This window comes from Papio anubis, chromosome 8 (assembly GCF_008728515.1).
Source record: "Papio anubis isolate 15944 chromosome 8, Panubis1.0, whole genome shotgun sequence".
Classification (NCBI taxonomy): domain Eukaryota; kingdom Metazoa; phylum Chordata; class Mammalia; order Primates; family Cercopithecidae; genus Papio; species Papio anubis.
Window position 1 is genome coordinate 122497715 of NC_044983.1, and position 27210 is coordinate 122524924.

Consider the following 27210-nt stretch of genomic DNA (forward strand, 5'->3'; position numbering starts at 1 on the left):
GCTTCCTCTCTCTATGCTCCAACCACACAGGATTGCCTTCAATGCTTCAGATATCACCCAGCTTCAAATTCCCTTCTGGGTGCAGGGTCTTGGAACAAACTGTTTTCTCTGCCTGATGTTTTTCACCCTTCCATCTACATTCATCAATTTGACTTCTACTTATCTTTTGGAACTCAGCTCAGACAAGGTTAGATCCTGCCATTGACATACTCATAGCACCCTGAAATATTTCTTAATCACTGTGTATGATTATATATTTATATAATCACACTGTGTGTGATTAATTGATTAATGGCTGTCTGACCCCCTCCTCCCTGCTTTAAGACTATAAGCTACATTAATTCAGGGCCCATGTTAGCTTTACTCAGTACTTGGTACCCAATGCCTACCCCAAGTAAGAATGCCTATCACAAGTAAGAATGTTCAGTACATGGCTGTTAAATAGATACATGAATGATACAATAAGTCAACAATTGGGCTCAGGAATCTCAATTATTTTAATGCTATCAAAGTGATTTGATGCAGATTTGGGAAAAATTATCTAAAAAATTCATCCCAAGCTAAGATCCTGTGATTCTTAGCTATCACAGAATCTGTGATTCTGGGCTACTCCTCTGCGCGACGTATACATGGGTATAACCATGAAAAATGTTTGTTAGTTTGTTTGTTTTGAGACACAGTTTAACTCTTGTTGCCCAGGCTGGAGTGCAATGGTGTAATCTCGGCTCACTGCAAACTCCACCTCCTGGGCTCAAGGGATTCTCCTGCCTCAGCCTCCAGAGTAGCTGAGATTACAGGCGCATGCCACTACACCCAGCTAATGTTTACATTTTTAGTAGAGATAGGTTTTCACTATGTTGGCCAGGCTGGTCTCAAACTCCTGACCTCAGGTGATCCACCTGCCTCAGCCTCCCAAAGTGCTGGGATTACAGGCGTGAGCCACCACACGCAGCCGAAAAATGTTTTAAAGCATCTAGGGTCATTGGCAGGCCTTTAGCACACTGTACGGAAGGGACATTCTGTGCCTGTCGCTGGAATGACCAGCAATTCTGGTTCCTTTCTTTGCCCAGACTGTTTCTATGTCCCCTTCAGTTTAGTTCAGTTCAAGAATTATCTAGTGAGCACTTTCTCTGAGCCGAGCATCTGCTTTGTACTAAGTGTAAGCCCTGCCTCCAAGAACTCATTGCGTAGGAGAGACATACATGAAAACCAACTAATTGTGATTCAGTGTAAAATACATAGTAATTGACAAATGCATATAGTTTCATGGTAGCCCTGTGGAAGGAGTAGGCAAGTGTTCTAGTATGGCTTCAAGGAGGAAATGTAGCTTAAAACAGGTTCGGAGGGATGAATAAGAGTTTACTATACTTTTAAGGGGGTTGGGAGGAATATACAGAAATGAAAATTGCATTTTGCAAATGCAATATGAGGAGCCGTGGGACAGTTTAATGTGTTTGGAGAACAACAAGTAACTGTGTGGCAGGAGCAGTAAATATGACAAACGAGGAAGCTGGTGAGGTTGGAAAAGCCTGAGGGGTCATGAGGCATATTACCTTCATTTAAAAGGCGTGCCCTTTTCTCCCTCTCCTGCCACTTCAAATTCAGGTTCACCATTTATATGTCTATTAGTCCTGGTGTCTTTCTCATGCTCCTTGATTAGTCCTTAATCCACAAGCCCAACATTGCAATACTTGCCTAGCATATTTCACAGGCAGGGTACCTAATGTCCCTGTGAGAACCCATCTAGCTGAGATTGTTGCTGGCAGATTTACTTCCAGTGTGATTATTGCAAGAATTTGTCTAACAGAATGAATGACCAACCTTGAGTAAAAGGGATTATGAAAAACTTAATAGCATTGTAGCAATGTGGCTGTTAATGAAATACAGTTGGCTGCTCCCACTGTTTGGCACCAACCAACCCAACACTGTCAACATCACAATATGATATTTGTTCCCAATTATTTTACAGCAACAACTGAAATACAATGTGTTATTAATCATATTTATTATAAGTATCAATTTGAGAAATTTCTGACATGCCAGAAGATGAATAGGTTTATTATGAAAAGCAATTCTGCTTGGTGCATGCTGGCTGCTGCTGTGTAATAAATAGCCTCTGTGGGGAAAATTTTGTAAAAGAAGTAAAGCAAAAAATAGCACTGAAAACAGAAAGGAAGCATCAAAACCCTTCAAATACCTGCTGTGTCCATTGGTCAGTCACATCCAGGACATCACATGCCTTTAGAACTCCAGCAGGTTCCAACAGGACGTTCTAGACTCTGAGAGAGAGCAAGGGAGGTCTTATGACTGGGGAAAAAGAAAAGAGACACTGAAGGCAAAAGACAATCTCTGAATATGCAGTACCCTCCGAACTGCTCCTCCTCTCACAAAAACACCTTCCCAGCATGCACTGCTTTAGGGACTGTGATTGTACCATGACTCTGTTCAGAAAACCTGTGTCCTGAATATGTCACAGGGCTCATTCCTTCACTTCTTTCAGGTGCCTACTCAGGTATTTCCTGATCAGAACAGTCTTTTGAACCACCCCATTAAAAAAACAGTCTTGTCAACCCTATGTTAACACTTTATTTGTTTTTATTATTTTTTAACAATACATAATAGGTGCACATATTTTGGGAGTACATGTAATAATTTGATACATTCATATCGTGCATAAAGATCGAATCGGAGTAACTGGGATATCCATCGCCTTAAGTGTTTTACCTTTTCTTTATGCTATGGACATTCAAATTACTTTCTAACTCTGTGAAATATATAATAGAAGAATGTTAACTTATAATCACCCTATTGATCTATCAAATGCTAGGTCTTATTTCTTCTATCTAACTATATATTGTACTTATTAATTAGTAACTCTGCAATTATATTTACTTCTTATACTTTTATCCTTCTAGGCTATAAACCAAATGAGAGTGGGCATCCGTTTGGTTCACTGCCCAACACATGCATGCCTACCACATGGCAGTCAAAATATTTGTGGAAGAAATGAATGAATGAAAAAAAAAAAAAGAAATGGATGAATGAATCACGATTAATGATGAATGAATCAAATCGGTCTGCCATGTCTTTCTAAACTAAATTTGGATGATTTTGGGTGATTCCACCCCTTTAAAATATTTCTTCATTTCCCGCCCCAATTTAGTTTCTACTCAGGACTTTTTCAATATCTTCCAAACCTATTGTTCTTTTTTGTTTATTTGTTTGTTTTTTGAGGCAAGGTCTTGCTCTGTTGCCACGGCTAGAGTACAGTGGTGTGATCACAGCTCACTAAAGCCTCCAACTCCTGGGCTCAAGTGATTCTCCACCTCAGCCTCCCAGATAGCTGGGATGAAAGTGTACAACACAACGCCTGGATAATTTTATTTCTCCTTTGTAGAGATCAAGTCTTACTCTGTTGACCAGGTTGCTTCCGAACTCCTGGCCTCAAGCCATCCTTCCACCTCGGCCTTCCCAAGTGCTGGAATTATAGGCATGAGCCAACTTGCCCAGCCCTGTAATTTTTGAGTCTCTTCAATTCTAACTATTGTCACCAAAAGTAATTTAAGGAAAAAAAATGCATTATCTCCTAGCTTCATTGCACCATTAAAATCTTTCCTAAATTTCCCATGTTAAAGATGAAGCTCAAAATCCTCAGCATAGCATATAAAACACTTCATAATCAGATGCCTCTTCAAATATCTCCTATCAGAATGGTCTCTCTGACTACCCCTTTAAAAAATTCCCCCCAAACCTTGTTTCCTCAGCTTCACCTCCTGCCTCCACCCCATGTGTACTGCTGGTCCAGACATTCCTACAGAGGTGTCCTCCTAAGTTGGCATCTTCCTCTCCTGCCTCAGAGGCTTTGCCCTGCTCTTCTCTCCCTCTTGAGGCTCTGTCCTGTGCCTCTCTGCATCTTGTGGCTGGAATGCCTAACTTTTTCCTACTGAAGATCTGGATGCCTAAATCATCATTAAAATTGCTACTTTTTACTTCCATTTACAGCAGAGAAATTCCTCCTCTGGCCTCTCCTCTTCTCTGTGTTTCTTTCTTCATAATTTTAATTTATTATTATTATTATTATTTTCATTGAGATAGAGTCTCGTTCTGTCACTCAGGCTGGAGTGCAATGGTGCGATCTCGGCTCACTGCAGTCTACACTTTCCAGGTTCAAGCAATCCTTTCACTTCAGCCTCCCTCCTGTAGCTGGGACTGCAGGTGCCCGCCACCACCCCCAGCTAATTTTTGTATTTTTAGTAGAGACAGGGTTTCACCATGTTGGCCAGGCTGGTCTCAAACTCCTGATCTCAAGTGATCCACCCACCTGGCCTCCCAAAGTGCTGGGATTACAGGCATGAGTCACCGCACCCAGCCACTCTCTTCATAATTTTCCTACTGTTCACCTGCATCAAACTCCTGAATCTGTCATGCAACTGGAACAGTAAGTGAGAAAAACATGGCGTTCAAAGAAAGATGTTGAGAAATTTAGAGTTGCATAGAATTTACTGTATAAGAATGGAATCTATCAAGTCAGACAAGCGACAGAGACCTATTTTCAAAGAGACCCAGTGAAAATTACTGGAGAAATAATAAAGGGAAATGCTGCGACTTTCAAATAAATAATGCTCAGAAGTCACCTGCAATATTTAGGATAGTGTCTGAAACAGATACAAATATTTCTCAGCAGTAAAAGAATTTTGTACTTAGTCTAGTCATGGAATAGTAGTCAATTGTCACTGAGGAGGGACTTTGGGATAGAAGAAGCATTTGAATGTGTTTGAAGTCTGAGGCAACAGGCAAGGTTTGATTTTATAGTTTTGAAAATGGATCTATCAGTTGGTGGAGCTACCCTCATGAAAGATTTGTAATATGCCTGTTTACCTACAAGATTAAATCAAGTGTCATTTCTTCAGGGAAGATTGCCCTTCACCATGTGAAATATACATAAAGTATATGTCACAATGTATGACAGTTCTTTGCTCACAAGTATATTTCTCAACTTAAAGGAGAATTTTTTTTGAGATATGATCTTGTTCTGTTATCCATGATGGGGTGCAATGGGGCAATCACAGCTCATTGCAGCCTCCACCCTCCTGGGTTCCAGTGGTCCTCCCATCTCAGCCTCCTGAGTAGCTGGCACTATAGGTGTGCACCATCAAGCCTAGCTAATGTTTAATTTTTAGTAGAGACAAGGTCTTACTACATTGCCCAGGCTGGTCTTGAACTCCTGGCCTCAAGTGATCCTCACACCTTAGCCCAGAAGGAGTCTTATTTAATTCATGTATTCTTAGTATCTACCTGTCATCAGGCCCATAGTAGATCTCAGTAGATGTAGATTGAGGTTTGAAGAATAAGAGATAGCTCACCAATTAGAACATTGGATGGTATTGGAACTAATGTATTCCTTTATTGTCAGCAGAATGGACTATGCACATAGAAATAATAAAATGGGAGAATTGATTGCCATGGTCTAAATTTTGTGCCCCCTACAATTCATATGTTGAGATCCTAACCTCCAAGGTGCCGGTACTAAGAAGTGGGGCCTTTGGGCAGTGATAAGGTCGTGAGGGTGGAGCCCTCACAAATGGGATTTATGCCCTCATAAAAGAAACTGCAGAGAGCGAGTTAATCCCTTCTACTATTTGAGGACATGGCAAGAGGCTGCTGTTCTCTCAACCTGGATAGAGGACCTCACTAGACACAGTATCTACCAGTGCTTCATCTTGGATTTCCCAGGCTCCAAAACTGTGAGAAATACGTTTCTGTTGTTTATAAGCTACCAGGTTTAAGGTATTTTGTTACAGCAACCCAAACAGTCTTAAGACCATAATGAAGCCCTGGGAATGGTGGCAAGGCAACTTCATGTGAGTAACTACAGTAAAGCCAGGTGCTAGTAACAGCCATGTTGCCCGTAGAGCAGATCCTGCTATTACAGTGCCTAGCACATTACCTGCATATGATGATATGTGATCAGTTAGTTAACTGATTAGTTTATGAATCAGTCTACCAAAAACTAGGGCAGAAATTGATACAGCATTAAAATAAATATGACTTAAAGTTTGCAAAGAGACCCTGTTAACTGCACACTGTTTTCTTTTTCTTTTCTTTTCTTTTTTTTTTCTTTTTTCTTTTTCTTTTGAGACAGGGTCTCACTCTGTCACTCAGGTTGGAGTGCAATGGCACAATCTTGACTCACTGCAACCTCCACTTCCTGGGTTCAAGCGATTCTTGTGCCTCTGCCTCCCAAGTAGCTGGGAATACAGGTATGCACCACCACACCTAGCTAATTTTTGTATTTTTAGTAGACAGGGGGTTTCCCATATTAGCCAGCCTGGTCTTGAACTCCTGACCTCAAGTGATCTACCTGCCTTGGCCTCTCAAAGTGCTGGGATTACAGGCGTGAGCCACTGTACCTGGCTAGCCACTCACTGTTTTCATGTTAGGGTAAGTAAGCTTTTTTGAAGACCGTTAACATAAGTATACAACCTCAATGTATTTTACCGGAATAATTTTACTCATGGCCACAGCTTGCTTTTTCATAGGCTGCCATGATGAGGAAGAACAGAGATGAGTAGTAGCACTATTCATTTCTGATATTTTTGCAGTAGTTCTAATTCTTACTCCAATTTAGAAAAGATTTGTAGGAAATCACAGGTCTAAATCATTTCTTCCTCTAAACTACTCTGTTGGGTAGAATTTATTTTGCAAAGACTTATGTAAGATCACTGTTTTACTACAGGTTTTGTCATATGGGATTTTTACAACCTTTTTTTCTGCTGATACAAATGACTTTTGATCCTTAAAAGGGCAGGACTATATTTTCCTTTAAACATTTTCAAAAATAATTTCAGAGAATTAATTTTTAGTAATAGTGAGTGAAGAACATTTTAATCCTAGAACTTAAGAAAGGAGAGGCCCAATAACCAGATGCTGGAAATCTGTTGAGGTTTTTTTAAAATTCCAGTATCCAGACAGTTGGCATGAAAATAAAGGAGCCTAGAAAAAATGTTGAAAATGAAAACAATAAAAGTGACAGCATTTTATATTTGCAAAGCACTTCCACAAATGGCCACAAATGTCATCTCTTTAAATTTTATTCCTGAGTTGAGTAGGAAATAAACCATTTGGAGATTCAAGGTTTAGCTTAAGATATGGGTGTTGCTTGAACCTAGGAGGTGGAGGTTTCAGTGAGCTGAGATCATGCCACTGCACTCCAGGCTAGATGACAGAGTGAGAGTCTGTTTCAAAAACTATATATATATGTATATGGATGTTGTCAATATAATCGGGGGAAAGGAGTACTTTGAACTACTTTGTTGGAAGGAGTTTGAAATCATTGTTGAGGACTCAGCAGCATGAAGTAGAGAAATTCACAGTTGGTAGAAAGGACTATTGTCTTTCAACCTTCATTAAGGTTGACTATTCAACCTTCATTAAAGAACAGAAAGTGACAATTTCACAGCAAATTCTAGAACTTTAGATCAAAAGTCAACTTAATATGGGGGATTTATATAAGAAAGAGCAAAAAAAGAATAAATGTAATATCTATAGTATTGCGAGTGAGAGGAAAACAGGAAGATAAACACCACAAGAAGACAAAAATGTATTTAACATTTTGGGACAAGATTGTGGGATCCACAGGAAATTGGAACTTGGAAATTCCTGTTCCACAGAGATAAGCAATACACTTACTTTTATCTCACTTCTCAAAAAAAGTAAGATGAATGGGGTTTTAGGCCCCAGAGAGAAATTGTAGCTGCAATCAGTTGTACATCTGAGTAAAAATTGTCCTCAGAGGAAAGCGAGTAGGGACCTGTCTGAAGGGACAGGTTATTAACAAAAGAAAGGGATAATGGATTGCGTTTGCAGGTGCAGTTGGGGCTAACATCAATGCCGTCTTCATAGCTGGTTCAGAAACATATTCTGGATTCTTTTAGTGTTGTGGTTGCAGAAGGTATAAATGTACCCTTAAAAGAGATTAGGGTGAGAAGTGCCTCCCACAGCACCACGACCAGAAAGGGAAGAGGAAGGACAGGCAACAGTCAAGGACTGTTGAGGACAGTCAACTCATGTCCACATCAAGATCTAATCAGCTTGCACTCAACTCATTTCTAGCTCTGCCTTGGAAGCTGGAGCTCCTGCGCTATCAGTGTGAGCCCCTGAGTAGGAACAGCCTGGTACAGTTGAAAGAGCATTGATCTGGGTCAAAAGACTCTGGTTCCTGTCTCAGCAGTGCTACAATCAATCCAAGTCAAATATCATCTCTGGGACTTAATTTTCTTAATTTAAAATATAAAGAAAAACAAAAACATAACAATTAGACTAAATCAGGATTTGGCAAACCAAAGCCTGCTTACCAAATCTGGCATACCACCTGTTTCTGTCTATACAATTGTATTGAAACTCAGTCACACTCATTCATTTGCATATTGTCCATGAAAGCTTTTGCACTGCCACAGCAGATCTGAGTAGTGGCAACAGAGATGTTGCAGTGGACCATGTTGCAATATGGTCCAAAATACCTAAAATATTTACTTCTTGTTTTATAGAGATTGCTGACTGGCACCACAGAAATCTATGGTCTAAAATCATCTAAAAATTTAGGCACACATGTGACCACACATTTCAAAATGCTATCTAGAACACAGCACATGAATCAGTAGGTAAACCTATCCATGTCAGTTCTCAAATTTGAAATTGATTCTCTTGAAAATATAGCTATTTTTCATGCTTCATATCATATCTGGGTTTGGAATAAAGAAGTGTGAGGGGAGAAAAATTCCCTGAGCATTTTAAATCTAATTTCACCTTTATTATGAGACTACTGAGGCTTTTCTTGAGCAAAGGAGAGAGTGTGAAATAGAATAAGACACTCAAATCAATAGATTAAATTTATTGAAAGGATGAGTAATTGGAGTAATGTTACAGAATATCAAGCAGATTATTTAGATAGTAAATACGTTTCCAGTTTAAGTCAATTCACAGGCCATCAAAAGGTACACAGAAACACAGAGGGTTTAATCCAATAGCCTTCTGCATTAGAATGTAGTAATTTGCTCTCTTTAGCTATTTAATCTCTTCCGCATGTTCAGAGGGAGAAAATAAGTGATGAGAGAGAGAAGTAATAAGATCATACTGCAAATCCTTACATAGATAAGATAACAGAAGACTTTTCACACTGGCTAATATTTCATATTGTATTTACAGCTCTTGTCCATGTACAGATTTGGGGTCATTAACAGAGGCGTTGATCAGCAAAGTCTTAGAGTGAGTCTAGGGAAATGGTTGCCAAATATATCTGGGTATCAGAACCATCAATAGAGCCTGCGCCCCAGACTTACTGAATCACGGTCTCTGGTGGTGGATTCCAGGTAGTCACAGCTTTAACTGAGTCATTAGGAAATTCACTGTGCAGCCAGCTCGGCAACCACCAGTGAAATCCAACCCCTTCATTGCTTAGTGTTGGAACCGTAACTTGCTGAAGATGTACCACTGTCCCAGCCACTTCACCCCTCATTCCCAGCTCATTTCTCTCAGAGAAAACTGCCAAGTCCCCACAGTGGCCTTGCATGGGCCATTTGTAATGTCACCTCTCTGACCTCATCTCCTACTTTCCTTCACCCGCCTGTCTCTAGCTATCGCCATGCTCTTTCTCGAACACAGCAAGCACACTCCTGCATCAGAGGCTGTGAATTTTCCATTTCCTGCTTTGTTCCTCCCCGATATTTGCATGAACCACTTTCCCACTTAATCCAATTTTCTGTTCAGAAGTCACTTTCACAGAGAAGTCTTCCTCAGCCGCATGTATTTTCTTCTTGGTGCTTACTATTACCTGACATTTTATATATCTATATGTTTGTTTCTTGTTTGTTTCCTATTCCATTCGACGGTAAGCTCTGGGTGAGAACAGAAAAGCTCTGTTTACTCACTGCTGTATCCCCAGCATCTATATCTAGGACATCATTGATTCTTAACAAATATTTGTAAATGAATGAATAAATGGCTCTGCTAGATTTTTGTCACCTGGACTGCCAGACCAGTGCAAATAATGGAAAGCAAAGTATTGTAAAGAGTTTTGAAATCAGACAGCTCTAGCTTGCATTCTTCATGTGTGATTTTGAGCAAGTTACTGATTCTTGCTGAGCATCAGTTTTCTATGTGTAAAGTAGGGGCATGGACTCTGGAGGATCATGGTGAGAATTTCATAGAGCAGGCCAATAAGAGCTCCTTAGGGAAAGAAGGCTAAAGTGGGCCTCAGGTTTAGGTTTCCCCCACTGGGAGTTCCAAGGGGCTATGGAGTTGATAGGATTCCCCATTTGGGCTGTAGAGGAGCCGGAAACATGCTTTAGTTTCTTAATTCTGAAGGAGTGGGAGATTGTGTAAGCCTCATTGGTGCACTTTTGAACCACATTTCATCAAGATATTGTGAAACGGGGAGCAGCAGGCAGCCTCCTCTGGCCAACATGTATCAGGGCCTCATGCTTAGTAGGATGTGCCCAGAGTAGACAGGGAATCCCTGGCAGCCTTGTATAGTACCTCTAATGCCTTTGTTCTCATGGGGCTGGCTGGAAACAGGCCGGTAAGCCCCATGGAACTACTGGGACAAATTACCAAGCAATCTCCCACGGCCATGTAGAACAGGATGCCTCCCAAGGTAAGATTTAAGGTTTGTGGTCTGCAAAAAAGAGAAGGGAGGAAATAAAAAAGCACTGACAATCATATTGAAAGCCTATATTCTAGGTAACTGGCTACTCACTTTCACAACCCAGTAACAATTTTACTTAATCCTATACATCTATAAATAGGATTATTGTCTTCATTTTCCAGATGAGGAAACAAGACTTGGCAAATGTGTAGTCTAGTGTTTGGCAGTATTATGTAGTTGTTAAGCATGCACATGAACTTGCAAGGCCTTGCTCTTCCCTAATAATTCTGTCCTTTACTAATTCTGTGATCTTAGAAGCTGTGCCTTATGTATTTGTGTTCTATTTTGTAAAACCTAATGACAACAACAATAATAATACCTACTCATAGAACCATTATTGTGATAAATTAAGATGTTGAGAGTAAGGCACTCAGCCCAACAACATGCCCATAATGTGTACTCAATAAATGCTTGCTGGTATTTTTAATAATATTGTTAATAAAGTAACCCAGCCAGAGGTAGAACCCAAGATTCTGACACTAGTTGACCGGATTCTAAGCCAACTCTTCTACGGTACCACATCGGCCCATTGATTTAGACAACATGGAACTCATAGCCCAGGGAATTCACACTCTTAAAGAACTTAAACAGCACAGCTTAATATGGTCCCTTCCAAACATAAGACTCAGTAATTCCAGTAGGAGGGCTGAACAACCTATTCTGAGAGGTCTCCAGGAAAGGAAGCCTGGAGTCTTCCCTGGAAACATGTTCCCTTATGGCACCTCCCTTCTCTTCAGGATGCTGAGGATCTCTGGCTCCATGGACTTCATCCTCCCATACAATTGGTTCCCCTCACAATTAGTTTCTGGCACCGTCATCAAAGTGATCTCTCTCCAAGGACATGGAACAGGATGAAAAACAAATTGTAATTGTAAACTCGAAGTACGATCAGGGCAGGCACAGCAAAGGAGGAAGGTTACGTTGTGGGAATCAGGGGTCAACAATAAAAGACAGCCTGCTGCCTATCCCCACCAGGCAATTTTCAGGGATGTTCATGTCCCCACTTATGCCCCCAAACATTCCCATGACAGTAATGCCTAAGGAAAAGAACCTCTAAAGATTCAGCCTAAAATTAGAATCATTTTTCTCTCTCATTCCAATTCATAGCAGGGAAGTGGACTGGTTCCTGAAATCCAGAAAGTATCAGACTTATCCTATCAAATCATTAGGGCAACTGTGTTTTCCCTCATCTCCTGACAGCACGGATTAGGAGAAGGAGCCAAAAGACACAGCATCTCTCTTCAAATGAATACTCAACTTCAAAGAAGAAAGTGACCACTGTTAAGGAGGTGAAGTCATAGCCTCAGCAAACCTTTGAAGCTGGAGGAGAAGATGTAAATTAAGCACAGACAAGCAGGGTATAAAAATAAAATCCTTGAAGGAAAAGCAAAACCGCTTTGCAATGGGTGTGAAAGTAAAGGAAGTTGGCCAAGGCCAGAGGAGGTAAACAGGGTTGCATGATGTAATCACACTAGGAAAAGGCAAACTAGTTGAGAAATATAGAGAAAATACATGGAAGTTGTAAATTGTCTATTTTATCTGAGAACTTGTAAGAATCAAAGTGGAAGCAAGGTCAATTTTCTCAATATTCAGGCCATTATAAACCCTTGTGGGGAATAGGAAACATGCTTTTATTTGCTGTTTCTGCAGTAGTGTTGTTTGGGTATACGACAGGACCATGGAACTCTATAATCTTGTATAGGGATACATGCCAAGTGCCATTCCTGATTCCTTTGTAGTTTTTATTTTTTTTCCCTTATGTCTCCTATTAGTTGAATAATTCATTTCTGGTTGGTTTATTTATTCATTCATTCAATAAACTGCTTTTGTGCTTACAATATACCAGACACTCTACTAGATGCTGAACAAGCAAAGATGAACATGACCTTGTCCTTACCCTTAAAGAACCATAACTCTATATAAAAACACATTTTATTTGTAAATTAGAGGACAGGATAGTTAGTTTGTGATACAGAAAACCAAATGATTCCAAAAGAAGACAAAGTATAAAGGTTTGAAAATTATCACCCCAAAATTCACATCTACCTTGAAGTGCAAAATGACAACTTGTTTGGAAATATGGTCTTTGCAGATGTAATTAGTTAAGATAAGGTCATAGTAGATTAGGATGTGTTCTAAATCCAATGACTGGTATTCTTAAAAAGGAGAGAGCGTGTGCTCAGACACACACAGGGAAAAAATCCATGTGATGATGGGAGCAGAGACTGAAGCCGGGAAAAGACAAGGATTGACAGGAGCCACCAGAAACTAAAAAGAGGCAAGGAAAGATTTTCCCTAGAAGGGAGCATGGCCCCGCTGACACCGTAATTTCAAATTTCTAGCCTCTAGAACTATAAAACAATAAATTTATTGGTTTTCTTAAACTGCCCAATTGGTGTTACTTTGTCATGGCAGCCCTAGGAAGCTAACATACAGGGGAAGGACATTTAAACTACAGTAGTAAGAGATGGGATGTCGTAAGATGTTTCTTTGTTGATATCATGTGATTTTTAATATGGATTTTGCTCTGGAGAACTCTCTCTGTCACTGTCAATCAAGGTACCTTGCTCCACTCATCAAGGGGTGGCCCATATCCAAGCTGGAGCTTTTTGATTCTCTCTTTCTGCACTTTAGATCTTTATGCTGATCATAGCTCCCAGAAAAAAAAAAAAAAAAAAAAATGGCCATTTTGCTTCCTTGATTCCAGAAGCTGTCCCAGCTCTTGTGCATCCTACAACTCAGTTCTTCGGCTTTTCCTTCTTTGTTTGCTTAAGTGAACCAAAAATGGCATTTATTGCTTGCAACAAAGAAGTCTAACTGATACAGGCCCCATGATTAATGTTCTGGTTCTTCTTTTGTAGAAAACATAATAATGTTCTCTAATTTCATCTTTTTTTCTTTTTTTTTTGTTCTGCTGCAAGAACATATCTGCTTGTGGCAACTTGTGGCAATAATGGAAGACTCTAAGATACATTTTTATAAACATGTTTTAGCCCTGGATAAAATAACACCTTGATTCACCATGGTCTCCTCATCTGGAATCCCCTTTCTTTTAACCAATGTCACATATCAAAAATTATTTTTTGACCTCAGAAATGCCTTAAGGAATAAAGAGAAGAAATAATACAGTCACTGGAGTTTAACTAAACTGGGCTTTAACTGAGGTGCCTGCAATCAACTGTATATGGTCTAAATTCGGACTTAGCCTTCCTGAGCCACGGCCTTCCCAGGTCATATCTACCAATGGGTCATTCTTGAAATCAAAAAAGTATTATAAGGCAAGTACTCAGCCCAGTACCCGACATGTAGAGATGCTAAAAATATTGTTTTCCTCTCTTTCTTTCTTCTTCCAATCCTGACCCTCTAAAAGTCATCCTGACTCTTCTCAGAGCCTGTCCTTTTTTTCTGAAGTGGACCTGTAGCTACAGAAAATTGAGAATGATAATTGAATAAATGAGGACAGATGTCTCTTTAGCCCCGTTCCTCTTTAGCTTGCTAGGGTCTCCTGACTGGATTACTCTCAGCTCAAGGAACCCCTCCCTCAACCTCACAAAGAGAAGATAAGGTTCATTTTTATACAACGTTGTTTGTCAATTCAATCGACTCTCAAAGTATGTTTTGCCTTTTGAAATCTAAATGTTCATGTTTCGTTTTCCAAGGTATCTATATTCGTTTAATGGGGAAGAAACAATACCTGGAGTCATTATATGTGTATCAATGTCTTTCTAAATATGCACAAACATTTTACTTGAATATTTCCATGTCCTGCAAGAAATTCTGAAATAGATTTTCATTTGTGTGGCTTCAGGATTCATTTCAATGGCAGCCCAAACATTCTTCCAGCAGAAACCTGCTTAATCTTGTGAATCCATTGATATTTTTACCCTTCCAAAAGCATACACTATTGATTGTGTTTCTCTCTTAATTGCACAGAGGAAAAACTGACTTCTCATGAACACAACTTGATTTCTCACTTGATATCTTCATTTTCACACCAGTGTAACCGACTTATCAATGCTTGCTTAGACCAGACTATTAAAATAGCCACTTGGATAGTATGGGGTTTTAAAAAATCTGGCAAGGGATTTGCCTCATTGTTATCATTTGGAAATTTCTAGAAATATGTCATCTGTAATATCAGTGTACTGGCCCACCAACTGGGTTAGAAGTTTCTTTTTGGTGTTCTTCCCCCAGAACTCCCATGCTATTCTATATTACCTCTAGGGTAGCAATGATCACATTGTCCCAGAACAATGACCATATAACTTTATTATTCAAACTGGGACTTTCAACAGTGAAAGGGGGCATGGTTATTAATTAAGTTAGAAAAAGGGAATAAAATCAGAATGTCCTAAGTAAAAATAGGTCACTCTGATTTTAACCATTAGTTCAGTGCTGTGTCTCTTCCTCTAGACATTAAGCCCCTGGCCATATTTAGCTTGTTCTCTGCTCTATCTCTAGCATCTAACATAGTACACAGGGAAGGATCTGCACTTCAGTCATGGTCCTGTGTCATGGCAAGAACAGATAAAACAATCCCCCTCAAACTTACAACTCTTTTGTTGTAGTCACTAGAATATATTATGTTAGTATCACTCAAGGTAGCAATTGACCAATCATCTCTTCTTGTCTGGCTAACTGCTTATCCTTCAAGACACCAGATGTCAACTGCATTGAGGTACATTCTTATATTTGTGTAGCATCCTGTCTTGATATCTTTGTGCTTGATCATGTTCTATTATAATTGTTTCTTTAATAGACAGCTGAGAACTGCTCTGAACTCCATTTTATCTCTATACCAGTATTTAGCTCAGAGTCTGTCACAGAATAAGGAAATAATACATGGCAACGGAATGAATGTATGTGTAGATTCATGAATGAAAAAATGAAATATCTAGATTAGACATGAGAATATCCTATTTGCCAATTGCTGTTTGGTTTGCCTGATACTAATTATTTGCCTACTTGGTAATATCTATATAGCTAGAATCACGGACCCACAGACTACTATAAACTAAGAGACAATTCCAGACATTAGTAAGGTAGAAAAGTATTCTAGTGTATCATAAAATATTAAATCTGATGGTAGCACTACCAATGGCATGATGTATTTGAAGGTGAACATAGGGCTAATGTTCATATACAAATCATCCTGTGATATTTGTTACTGGTTAACATTTTTTTATTCAATTTCATGGGAGAACAAAAGAGTGATTAAGAGCTAGAAAATAGAATTCATGAGAAAAGGTTAGAGGAATTGAAGTTATTTAGCCCAGAGGAAAAAAGTATATGTAGACATTCAGTGATTCAGTGAAACTTCATTATCCAATATCAATTTATTCAAACGATGGCATAATTTAAATTGACAGCAATGTTTCCAATGAACAAATGACCTACTGTTCCTTAAAAAGTAAAAAAAAAGATAATCAGAAACCATTTAACTTAAATATCTTTTTTTTCTGTCTGATCTAGTCTGTTTTGGATTACAAAGGATTTGTTTTACATGAAATCTTCTGGGTCACACTTTGCAAGGCAGTGGAGGTAGTAGATCAGGTCAAAGTGGGTCATGCCCCATTTTTTTTTCTTTTGCTCTTAAGTTTTTATTTTTAAAATGCTATTGTGTTTTCATTCATTCAACAATATTTATTGAGGAACTAAGCATGTCAGGGTCCATGCTAAGCACTAGGGACAAAGAAGCTATGACATACAAGCTATTTGCATTATTATAAGATGTTTCAGTTAAGTTCCTCCCTTACCGAACTTAAAGGTATTGGAAAACTCATTAAAAAGCCACACCCCTGACATTTTAATGATCACCATTCTAACTGGTGTGAGATGGTATCTCATTGTGATTTTGATTTTCATTTCTCTAATGACCAGAGACGATGAGCTTTTTTTCATATGTTTTTTGGCCACATAAATATCTTATTTTGAGAAGTGTCTGTTTGTATCATTTTCCCACTTTTTGATGGGGTTGTTTTTTTCTTGTAAATTTGTTTAAGATCTTTGTAGATTCTGGATAGTAGCCCTTTATCAGATGGATAAATTGCAAGAATTTTCTCCCATTCTGTAGGTTGCCTGTATACTCTGATGATAGTTTCTTTTGCTGTGAAGAAGCTCTTTAGTTTAATTAGATCATTAAAATGTCAGGAAACAACCGATGTTGGAAAGGATGTGGAGAAATAGGAACGCTTTTACACTGTTGGTGGGAGTGTAAATTAGTTCAACCACTGTGGAAGACAGTGTGGCAATTCCTCAAGGATCTAGAACCAGAAATACCATTTGACCCAGCAATCCCATTACTGGGTATATACCCAAAGGAATGTAAATCATTCTACTATAAAGACACATGCACATGTATGCTTCTTGCAGCACTGTTCACAATAGCAAAGACTTGGAAGCGGCCCAAATGCCCATCAGTGATAGACGGGATAAAGAAAATGTGGCACATATACACCATGGAATACTATGCAGCCATAAAAAAGGATGAGTTCATGTCATTCATAGAGACATGGATGAAGCTTGAAACCATCATTCTCAGCAAACTAACACAGGAACAGAAAACAAAACACCACATGTTCTCACTCATAAGTGGGAGCTGAACAATGAGAACACATGGATACAGGGAGGAGAATGTCACATACCGGGACCTGTCGGGGGGTGGGGGGCTAGGGAAGGGATAGCATTAGGAGAAATACCTAATGTAGATGACGGATTGATGGGTACAGCAAACCACCATGGCACATGTATAACTATGTAACAAATCTGCACGTTCTGCACATGTATCCCAGAACTTAAAAGCATAATAATAATAACAGTAAAGATATCACCCCCCCTCCCCCAAAAGTCATACCCCTGGGTTAAGGCATCTCTAAAGTACACACATTCTTATGTTGGGGACAGGGAAGTAGCAAATTAAGCCATTATCTGTATTGTTTATGGATTTATTTTTCAGATGGGTTCCTGTTGAAAAGAAAATGGGATATAGATCAAATGAGCTTTGAAGGATAAGAAAAAAAAAAAGAAATGAGCTTTGAAGGATAAAAAAAGGGATTTTTTTAAAAAAGACAATAATGTTGGGGAAACTGGATATCCATGTACAGAATAATAATAATAGACTCTTATCTAACCACTTTTACAAAAATCAACTCAAAATGGATGAAAAACTTAAATGTAACACCTGAATCTATAAAGCTACTAGAAGAAAATGTAGGAGAAAAGCTTCATTATATTGGTCTTAGGTATGACTTCCAAAGCACAGGCAACAAAAGCAAAAATAAAGAAATGGAATTGCATCAAACTAAAAAGCTTCTGCACAGCACAAGAAACAATTACAGAGTGAAGAGATCACCCACAGATTAGGAGAAAATAGTTGCAAATCATATTGCAAATCATAACTGTTAATGAGCTAATATCCCAAATAGACAAGGAACTCAAAACTATTCAATTACAAGGAAACAACCCAATTTTAAAAACGGGCAAAGAACCTGAATAGACATCTCTCAAAAGAAGAAATACAAATGGCCAACAGCTATATGAAAAAAAATGCTCAAAATTTTTAATCATAGAAATGCAAACTAAAACCACAATAAGATATCACCTGTTATATTGACTATTATCAAAACGATGAATGATAACAAGTGTTGGTGAGGATGTGGAGAAAAGCAAACCCCTACACAATGTTGGTGGCATTGTAAATTAGTACAGACATTTTGGAAAGCAGTATGGAGTTTCCTCAAAAAACTAAAAATAGAATTATCCATATGATCCAGCAATCCCACAACTGGATATGTACCCAAAGAAACAGAAATCAGTATACCAAAAGAGATACCTGCACTCCCATGTTCATTGCAGCATTATTCACAATAGCCAAGATATGAAAAAAATCTGTGTCCAAAAATGAATGAATGGATTTTTTAAATGCGGTACATCTACACAATGGAATACTATTCTGCCTGAAAAAATAAAACAGGAAATTCTATCATTTACAACAGATACACTTGAAGGATATTATGTTAAGTGAAATAAGCCAGGCACACTTATATGTGGAAGCTAAAAAAATGGTACTCACAAAAGTAGAGAGTAGAACTGTGGTTATCAGAGGCAGGTGGGGGCTATGAGGGTAGTTTATGGGGAGATGATGGTCAACAGGAGATGTTGGTCAACAGGTACAAAGTTATAATGTTAGGTTTGTGCAAAAGTAATTGCGTTTTTGCCATTACAAGTAATAGCAAAACACATTTATCCACTTGCTTCAACTCCTAATCGTTAGGAGGAATAAGTTCTAGAGTTCTGTTGCAATGCAAGATGACTGTAGTTAATAATATTGTATTGTATATTTCAAAATAGCTGAAAGATATGACTTTCAATGTTCTCACCACAAATAAATGATGAATATTTGAGGTGATGAATATGTTAATTACCTTGATTTGATTACCTTACTATCTTGCAATGCTTACATAGGTCAGAAATCACATTGTATCTTATATAGTTATTTGTCAACTAAAATTAATGTTTAAAAATATTAAAAAGAAAGGTTAATATTAAAAATAAATATTATATAAAAGGTTAGTTTAAGAGTTTAGGATTAAATTCTTAAAATTTAAAATTTTAATTTAGGATAAAAAAGAGCTATGAAGTTCATAATATTAAGCTGAGAAATATAAAGTTCACAGAAGTCAATTGACAAGTTAACACAGTAAGTTCATAATTACTGTGACTATAATTCTGGTCTCAGATATCTTACTATCTAGTACTCTTTTCTTCTTCCAAATTAGTAATTGCACTTATTTACTAATAGTAACTATTTGTCTATGGTTGTGAATAACAGAACCCAACTATGATGGCTTAAACACATAATATTTATCCACCTACATCAAATTCAGAGCTAAGCAGTCCATAGCTGCTATAAAAATACGACAAAGTCATCAGGGACCTAGACTCCTGTCCTTATGCTTTACCCTTTTTGTTATGTAGCTATAATCTTTTTTTTTTTTTTGAGACGGAGTCTTGCTGTGTCGCCCAGGCTGGAGCCCTGTGGCATAATCTCGGCTCATTGCAAGCTCTGCCTCCTGGGTTCAGGCCATTCTTCTGCCTCAGCCTCCCGAGCAGCTGGGACTACAGGTGCCCGCCACCATGCCTGGCTAATTGTTTGTATTTTTAATAGAGACAGGGTTTCTATGTTAGTTAGAGACCATGTTAGCCAGGATGGTCTTGATTTCCTGACCTCAGGATCCACCTGCTTTGGCCTCCCAAAGTACTGGGATTATAGGCATGAGCCACCACACCAGCCTAAGTAGCTATAATCTGTAAGGCTACAAGAAGGCTGCTTGAGCTCCAGCTACCACATTGTCTTCAATTAGGTACATTGCTGCTTGACATATATTTGGTTTTGTTGCTAAGTGAAAAAGATATATATGTATATATTGGGTAGGCAACTTATCTTTACCACATCATTGTTAAGAGACAATTTTCTATGGGTCTCCAGAATTTCTGCACATCTTGTAGACAGAGGCCCTGCCTCTCTTTGTTCTGAAGTGATTTTCCAAGGTTGTGTATAAGCCTAGGAAGCTAGAGATCATGTGTCCCTTCAAAGCAGAGAGAAGATTCTTTACTGTCCAACATAACAAAGGTAATGTCTCTCTCTCTGGGGCGACGATTAGGCATGTGCATTGCCAATTACAAAAGATTCAAATTTGCTAAACTCAGTATTTCTTTCCTGTAACACTATGCATCACGTGTGCGGGCATCACATGGCCCTATTCATGTCACCCTATGGGAATCGACGCCCAGGGACTGGCTTGAGAAAATGAAGTTACTGGTTATTGTTATTGTTGTAAGTACCCAGGTGTCTTTTGTCTCTGACTCCAAAATCTCATACCATGTGCCAATACCTATGACACTTCAGCAGACTACCTTGTTAGCTTGCAAGTAAAATAAAGTTTCAGACCCTTCACAGTTCTTGACAGTCTTCCCTAACTCGCTTTGTATGCTATAATATCTAAGGTGTCTAACTCCAAGGTGTCTAGAACAGAGTAGGTGACTAATACATACTTAAATAAATAAATAGAAAGTCCCAAAAGGCATTTTAATGAGTCAGACCACTTGACATAAAGTCCCAGACAATACCACTGAGGAGCCTTATTACCTTCCACAAAATCACTTACCCTCTCTAACCTCAGCTTCTTAAATGAGTAGTCTGCATTTTCTCCTTCCCCTTGCTCAACCTTTGTTTATTCCCTAACCTACTGCTAATTGGCTTTGGGCCTCATCCCTTCAGAGAAACTGTTCTTCCAGGGTCTCTAGTGACCCACTAACAGGCACAGCCTCTGCTGACCCTTTTCACTCTGTATTTCTGCTGTTCTGTTGACATTTAACTCCTTAAAACCCTTTTCTTGCCTTCAATGAAACTTTTCTCTCCTGGTTTCTCTTATATCTCCAGAAAACTATTTATCTGTTTCTTCTTCCTTAATTTATTCTTAAATAGTGATATGCCATAAATGCCCACCCTCTCTCCAGCTCTCTTCTCACTCTGTAGAATAAAGTTTATGCCTTTAAAAAAATAAATTGGTTTTACTTACCATGTTTGCGCTTACAACTTTTGAATTTCTATCCCCAGCCCAGATTTTTCTCCTCAGCTTCAAATCTATATTTTTAGCCCCCAATTCATTACTTCTACCTGGATGTGTTATCAGAACTTCAAATGGAAACATGTTTGAAGTTACACTTATTATTTATTTTCGCATCTCCCAAACCTGGTAGAGCTGGCCTCCGTTTCTCGGTGAATGGTACCACCATTCATGAATTTTTAAAAATATTTTATAAACCTAACAACTCTAAGGCCAGCAGCATTCCCATTCAGTAGCATGGCTCTCTCATCAATACTTCTCAAAACACTTGTCTGTCTTTCCAGTGGCTCCGCATTAATTTAGGCCCTCACTCTCTATTACACTGGCCCCATGTTCAAACCGTGTCTCCAGAATCTGTCCTACTGGATCATAAAAGCCCCCAGAATAAACTTTCAGAACCAAACTCACATACTGCTGCTGCCCTGATTAAAATCTTTCTTTGGCTTTTCTCAGTCAGAAGAATGGGAGAAAGTTTAAACTCTTTAGCATGATACACACAACCCTCCTTAATCTGAAAGCTGCCTGCCTCTTCAGCTTCACTTCCTATTTCTCTCCATCTCACAGCCTGTGCCCCAGCCGTAATAAACCACTCACGGTTTCCAGTACGCGCCCTGTTAATAGAGACCCTGCACCACTAAATAGACTGATTCTTCTACCTACTAGTTAACATCACCCCCAAATCCAGTCTAGGGAATCTTTTATCCTTCAAAAGCTAGCTTAACTTTTTCTAGCCCTGGGAAGTTGACCCTTAACTATCAAGCCCTCACTCTTAATACTGGCTGATTACTCCCTACCTGGTGCTTCTCTCTACCTTGAAGGATCTTTTTTATCACATGTATCATTTCTGTACCATACTAACTGGTCTACATACCTGAAACCACTAATAAAATTGTCTTACTTATTGTTATATGTCCAACATAGAGCACAAATCCAGACTCAGAGTGGAGGCTCCGTAAAATTATTTAAAGGGTAAGAAAGCTGGAGAATTTGAGTAATGCCCGTAAACAGGCAGTTACTGAAGTAGAATGAAAGGAAGAAGGCACAGAATTTACCATCTTCATAGTTTGCCTGAAGTAAACTCTGGAATGTTCTTAGGCAATGATCACCCTCCTGGGCCCCAAAATGAGAAATCAAGTTCACCAGGAAGTAGCCAATTGGGAATTGCACATACAAGGACAGTGTCCTTCACCTCCCAGCCAGTCCAAAGATAAGTCAGTGGGGAGAAGAGCAGCTACAGGGCAATGGTTTGTCTTGAACAACAAACATAAAGAACAAACTGTGACCATTGGGAAACTTTCTAGTTAAGAAGCACACAGGCTGGCCCAGACTGAGTTTGTCAGATTAGGAGAGAGAGAGAGCACTGGGCAGGAGTAAAGGTCAGAAGGCGTGGGTGGAGGTGCCTCTGCTAACCTCACCACTCCTGGGTCCTTGGACGGTTTCTTTCACTTCTCTAAACCTCTGTGTCCCCATATGCAAAATGGAAATGCAAAATACAAATTTTACCGAATTCATGAGTTTGTTAAGTGGATTAAAAAAGAGAATGTATATGGAATGTTTTCAAAGTGCCCAGAACAGGTTAAGTGCTCAATAAACGTTAACTATTGTTTATAATGAACTATATAAAACACTCAAGTAGGACTCATCTCTGTTCCAGCTATTCTTCAAGAGGCTGTGACCACCAAAATGTGTGTAAAATTATTAATTATTTGGCTCAAACACCTTTCCTCTTCAATGTGTAGTGGGGTTCCTTTATAGATTTATTACAAAAAAAAATCAGTTTAAACGACTAAACACACCCTGTGGAATGAAAATCATAAACAGTTATTCTGGTAATAAATAGTTACTGTAGGATTAATTGCTAAACAAATTACATAGAGAGCAACCCACAGGCATAATGTACCCATAGCAATGCCGTTAAATTCCAGGCCCTCCTTCATGAAATTTCTATCTGGCCTCCTTTTTAACCTTCCTACTTTCTTCATGCACACCCTAAAAGTCCACTCCTGTCTTCTATACCCCCAACACTTTCATCTCAGATTGTTGACACTCATGTAGTTGCTTCCTTTATTAGTAGTTTTATTCTAACTGCAGTGAACTCTCAGGTTTCTTTGTAACCATTTTCTTAGAGTTTGTACTTTAGGTGAAGTTTTAATTAATTTTATTATAAATATTCACTTGTCTAATTGCTATTTCCACTGGGGTATTCCACAGAAAACTTAAATTTCACAAGTCTCAATGTCAATTCATTTTCTTCTTCTTCACGCACATTCTTCTCCCATGACTTCTAAGAGCAGACACAAACCTCATACCCAGAATAGTACACACCAAAGCCAGATTGTTGGAATTTAACTCCCGGACCTAATAGTCACTTGCTGTATGACCTGGAATAAATTATTAACCCCTCTGTGCCTCCTTTTTCTCATCTGATATTGATATTACTTAACTCATAGGGTCTTTATGAGGGTTAAATGATCATGTGTAAACACTCAGAACAGCTCCAAAAACATGGCAATTGTTACATATGCAAGTAGCAACTCACCAAGAAAAACTAACCTGAAAGTCATCTCTGAACTCCTATGTCCATTTAGTCACTTGTTTTTGTTTTGTTTTGTTTTGTTTTGTTTTGACAGGGTCTTGCTCTGTCACCCACACTGGAGTGCAGTGGTATGATCTTGGCTCACTGCAACCTCCGCCTCCCAGGTTCAAGTGATGCTCCTGCCTCAGCCATCCGAGTAGCTGGGGTTACAGGTGCGTGCCTCCACGCCTGGCTAATTTGTGTATTTTTAGTAGAGACAGGGCTTCACCATGTTGGCCAGGCTGGTCTTGAACTCCTGACCTCAAGTGATCTGCCCGCTTCAGCCTTCCAAAGTGCTGGGATTACAGGTGTGAGCCACCATGCCCAGCCACTACTTTTCTAAATATTTTAAATAGATCCACATCAGGGTATCTCTACTTTCATTACCTTTGTTTAAACCCAATCTTCTTTAACCTAAATAGTGTAACAGGCTCTGAAATAGTTCACTCATTTATTTATCCATCATGTAACAGGTACATATTCACTTCTTACTTTGAACCTGACAGTGGGAAGTATTAATAGATGGGATAGGCATGCTCTCCTCCTTCTGGTCTTGCTTCCCCTAATCCAGAATAATCAGATAGTGTCATTGCCCTGTGATCCCCAGTGCCTTCGTGTCAAAGTCAAAACATTTACTGTGCCATGATCTGACCCTTATTTATCACTCCATCCTCTCTACTTTCCATTCCTTGTTTGAATCTCGACTGTAAGCACGCATCTCTTTGCTTTTTAGAGAAGGTGACATGTTTCTACTTTCCTCTGGGACTTTGCACCTGTCATTTACTCTCATTTCCTCCCAAACCCACCCTATCCACACACTTTCAAGGAGCTAGTTCGTATTGGCGGTTTCAGCAAGATGTCTTCCCTGGTTCCCAGACCTATGTTCTGATAACGTGTAGAACTCAGTCCTAACATGACACAAAATTGCATTGAGTTGCATTTTCTGGTTTATTCATCTGCCCGGCATACTGTAGGTTGTATTTGTTAAGGAAATTCTAACCAAAGGAACAAATAAACTCTGAAACTTCAGTGACTTACTATAGGTCTTATATATATGTATATATAAAATGTATAGATTATATATTTTATATATGTATAATATATAGTTTAGATATACACTATACAAAAATAGGTTATATATTCTATATTAATATATTACCATATTTATACATTATATGAGATATACATCTAGAATATGTTATATATATTTATATATAGCATATTACACAAATGGTAGAATATTTTTATGAAATATAACACATTATATATAAATATTATATATTTTCTAGATTCATTTATTATAATACGTACATATGCATGTCCCTTCAGGAGAAGAGAGGTATTTCTGGAAAGGGATTGTCCAAGCAGAGATGACTTTTCCTAGCCTCCCTGATAATCACATGGAGCCAGGGACTGTGTCTTGCTTATTGTTTGTTTTCTCTGCCTAACATAGTACACAGCTCAGAGGAGGTTCTCAATAAATAAGTATGACATAAATTGATACTTTACCTCTCTGGTTGCAGCTTGCCTTTTTGCTAATTACACAGATATGGGAAGGTCGTAGGATTCAAATACATTTTACAATAAGCTGTTTCCTTTTTAAACTTAGACAGCATCTCTCAAGTCTAGGGGCATGTCAGTTTTCCATCAGCTTCCCTGCTATGAACACTTTGTGAATCACCCTAAATTACATCAAAAGAAAAGACATCATGTTCTCTTCTGCTTGGTGGTACAAGAGTGCTTTTCCACTGGGAAAAATACTACATTTTCTGTTTCCTGTGTGTTACCAGCAAAAACTTTTTTCACAAGTTGCAGCTTTCTGGGTTAGAGTGAATAAGTAACTAACCAATAAGCTTGTTCATTTCCAATTCAAGGACATCAACAGTTCTCTCATCTGTTGGTGGCCAATTCTTGTCCTATGTGATGTCAACACTTTAATCTGTCTATGGCAAGAGTAACTAATTATCCGTACTTACCTTTTAGCCCTGTCTGTGGCTTCAGAATAATTTCCAATGCAGACATCCAAATTTTGACCCACAGCTTGTTACATTTGGCATTGGGGTGACTCAGTTCCTCATCTTTAGTGCACTCCTTCATCATTTTTGCAGATACAAAGAAGTTAAAGGAAAGAAAGGTAAAGTAACTCTACAAAGAACACGCAAGATGGTAGCAGAGCAAAACCCAAAATTTAGGGATTCTGATCCTCAGCCAGTATTTTTTTTTAACCACTTGGAAATACACATCTAAAGCAGAAAGAAATGTTCCAGAAGCCTTGGTGTGTGGGGGGTGAGTGGATGTGGCTGTATGCCCTAAAGACAAATTTTAAGTCTCACAACTTGACTGCGGGCAAGCTCTGGTGTTTAGCAAGGTCTTGTATTTTGGGTTTACAAGATGCTCATTTGTTTCTCAATGGTTCCAACTTGTCCTTTCACCTGGAATGTTGTCAGAAACCTGGGGCCTAGAAACAGCCGATAAAGCACCAGGTGAGATCAGGTTTGAGCCACTGAGTGTCCTTGGGCAAGTTGGCATCCTGTTCTGAGCCTCAGTTGCCTACCCAACAAAATATGGTATTTTGAGGTATATTTAGATTAATTTGTGTGAAGCACGAATACAATATATGGTGGGTATTACATCTAGTGTCTTTATGTCCAACCTCAGGTCTCCCTACATGTTGTCAGAAAAAGACATTTGAGCATTTTAAGAGTGAAATCAAAAGTGCACTACCAAGGATTCTAACAGCCCAGTTCTATCCTGGCTTTTCTTCCTGCAATTGTTTTCAGCTTGGGTGAGTCACTTTTCTCTCTGGACCTCCATTTTCTCACCTGTAAAGTAAGGAGACTGGAAAATGATCTTAAGGCCCCTTCATCTTCGAATATCTATGAGTCTATGCTCTCTCTATATCTGAGTCCCCAGAATTCTCTTTCTTGGACTATCTCCCTAAGTTGAGAGAAAATTATAAGAAGGGCTGCTTCCCCGGTTTATTTTGGGTGCAGTGGCCAGTCTTCCTTGAACTTAGCATTTGCAACTAATCTCTATAAGCAAAGTGTGCTCCAATTATGACTTCACCCTATTGGCCCAGCAGAGCTATTGGGTACTGCCAGCAGGGATAAAGGAGGGTTCCAGCCATGAGGCAACTATTTTGTTACAATTAATGGACATGGGGTTGAGAGACATGTCCCTCAGGCATTCTCTTGTGCCGCCTTGAAGAGGTCATCCTATGTAAAAGTTCTCTGAAGAGAAGTATTGGCAGATACATATGGCAAAACGCAGCCTCCAACTCCAGTCAAACCACCACCACAAGCACG

The 27210-nt window shown here is 38.9% G+C and overlaps 1 long non-coding RNA gene across 3 annotated transcripts in view; it reads right to left on the reverse strand.

Moving 5' to 3' along the window:
- Positions 1–880: 880 nt before the first annotated feature.
- Positions 881–27210, reverse strand: part of LOC103887116 — a 38469-nt gene continuing 12139 nt past the window's right edge. For 2 of the 3 annotated variants that reach the window (XR_004185930.1, XR_002523987.2), the window contains one exon: positions 25125–25996. This is a non-coding gene — a long non-coding RNA (uncharacterized LOC103887116). Of the gene's footprint in view, positions 2280–25124; positions 25997–27210 lie in introns of those variants that run through there. The other variant, XR_004185929.1, reaches the window with a different exon arrangement.